Genomic DNA, 2,438 nt, shown 5'->3' with positions numbered 1-2,438 from the left:
GGAACTCCATCCTGTAGAATTCATGAATGCCTGACCTGGAGAATTGTAATGAAAAAAAGTCACAGGAAACCAACATGTTGAATTATTGATTAGAAGGGGTTTTTCCAGGCTCTTTTGGCTTGATTATACACTCTAAAAGAGGCAACACAGACAGAGGGAGAGACTGAAGATGCAGAGGTTTAGAGTAGGTGAGAGATGGTAAACTGCTGTGTTGCATTTGCCTTTTTATGAAGCTGTAGCTGTGGAGTTCATGGGCAGTGGCTCAAAAAAAGAGGTCTTGGAGGAGGAACTTAAGGATTGAATAATAAGAGTCCCATGCTTGCTCAGCAGCACAGATACCAAAATTGGACCGATACAGAGATGAGCATGGCCCCTTTGCTAGATGACATGGAAATCTGTGAAGCATTCCATGAAAAAAAAAAAAAAAAAGAGATCCCTGCTGGTCTTTTGACAAAGAGATTTCTACATATGAATATTGTGCTTGTCCCTTCGAGTGGGGTGGTGGATCAGGAAGGAGCCTCCCTTCGCTGCACACTTACTCAGAATCCCAGCATCTTAACACAGGCTCCCCAGAACCCCATTTTCCTGAGAATCATGTGCTGGGCTTCCTGGGAGAAATACTAGAGAGGCCTCCTGGGACGAAGGCCTGATTTGGGGGCAAAGGGATCAAGATTTTGGAACTAAGGCTGCTCTATGCTCGCAAAGGAACATCTAAATAACCTAGAAAGCATCCCGGGAAGGGTCAGTTGCTGGGCCTGGCTTCTAGCTGGGATGCTCTTTTGTGGGTAATGCTGGGTGCTGTCATTCTGGTGGCTGCTAAGCCAGCCCTGGGATGCTCATCACCACCTCCTGTCAGGTTGGCAGTGCCCTCTGGGGCCCCACCCCTGCCCGCTGCTTTCTGCCTTGCTGGCTGCGTTCTGTGGCCTTCTCTCATCTCAGTCCATCCAGAAGCTGCTGCATGTGTCCCTTGCTCTCCCAGAATGCTCCCCGGCCCCTTTGCCCTCAGACACAGTGGGTGCCCCCCTCCCTCTATCAGAATTCTGCTCACTTGTCACTTCCTCCAGGAAGACTGCTGGCACCTCTTTTTCCTATACTAGGTCAAGGCCTCCTGTTAAACACTTTCCAATGTCTGGTGCTTTTTATTCTTACAGTTTATTGTGGTTTGTGATGAAATGTTTATTTACAGGATGAGTTGCTTAACATCCATCTTTGTCATTAGGCTGTATGCCCCACCAGTGCAGGCGCCGTGCCTGGTGTTGCTTACAGTGATATCTCCAGAGCCTTCCTCACCACTGGGCACATAGTAGGCTTTGACTAAACAACTCTTCCTCTCCACCCCCTGAGGCTGATTTACAGTTCCCATTTTATGAATGTAGAGGCTCAGAGGAGTTCATTGACTGACCTGAGGTCACATAGTGAAGCTTGCTGGTAAGGGTTGAGCTGGAATTCGCACCCACATCTGGGAGGTGCGAATTCCAGCTCAACTCCTGCACCCAGGGAGTGGCCGCCAGTGAGCCTGGAGCACAGCAGATGGCAGCAGCCTCGTCCTAACACCAAGGACCTTGCTGCAGTGGGCAGTGCCGTGGACTCGCACACCCTGGATTTGTTTTGGTGGCCACTCTCCTTGTCTGAATGATGTCCCCTGTGTCCCCTTGTGCTAGTGGGACCTGTGAGCCTGTCCCCAGTGGGTACATGAGGGCCCACTATAAGGCCACTTTTCTCCAGCCAGGCTGGGCCTTAGGATGCTCAGCCAGACTCTCCACCTTGCCATGCCTGGATTCCTTCTTTAATTTGACCCTTTGGAATCAGGGCACACCTTTGCCAGCAGGATACCATCCTTCGTTGCTGTGTGACAGTTTTGAATTTAGGGCAGATTCACCTAGAGCTGGCTGTTCTACCATTGTGCCACCCACAGACACTTCCATCTCGCCCCCCTTGTCCTCCATGAGACTCAGCAGCTGGCACTATGTCCCTGACCCAGATCACGTGTCTGGACGCTGCCTGCCTCCTGTGAGTGCCGGTTCCATGGTGGCCCAGGAACCCTTGCTGCCAGCAGGGGCCCTCAGCCAGGGCCTGGCACGCTGTGCCCAAGCAGATGGCGCTGGAATGTGATGAGACTCCCTTTCAGGGCAGGGAGTGGAGAGAGGAGGGTTGGACACAGGGCCTGGGTATTATTTGGAATCACTTTGTCACTGGAGATGTACCAGGTGCATCCTTAGAGCTCAAAGCAGAGTGACCGTGCTGCAGCCAGGTGGCCTCTGAAGCTCCCAGCACAGATCTGCGTCTCCTGGCTGGGGAAGGAGGCAGGCTGAGGGGTGGAAAGGCCTAGAGGGTGGATGAAGGGGAGCCAGTGTGAGCATCTGGGCTTATTCTCTCTCCCATCACTGTCACTCTTCTAGTCCCTTCCTTCTCGCACTGTTACTTCAAACCCCTTTCTG

General features: G+C 52.0%; 1 non-coding gene across 1 annotated transcript; it reads left to right on the top strand.

The window, feature by feature from the left end:
* Nucleotides 1–315: 315 nt before the first annotated feature.
* On the top strand, nucleotides 316–417 carry LOC129014767 (U6 spliceosomal RNA). The gene has a single exon (XR_008494305.1). It is a non-coding gene; the product is annotated as a U6 spliceosomal RNA (small nuclear RNA).
* The last annotated feature ends 2,021 nt before the right edge of the window (nucleotides 418–2,438 follow it).

This window comes from Pongo pygmaeus, chromosome 16, assembly GCF_028885625.2.
Source record: "Pongo pygmaeus isolate AG05252 chromosome 16, NHGRI_mPonPyg2-v2.0_pri, whole genome shotgun sequence".
Lineage (NCBI taxonomy): Eukaryota > Metazoa > Chordata > Mammalia > Primates > Hominidae > Pongo > Pongo pygmaeus.
The sequence above is the reverse complement of the archived record's forward strand: the minus strand, read 5'-3'. Positions and strand labels throughout refer to the sequence as shown.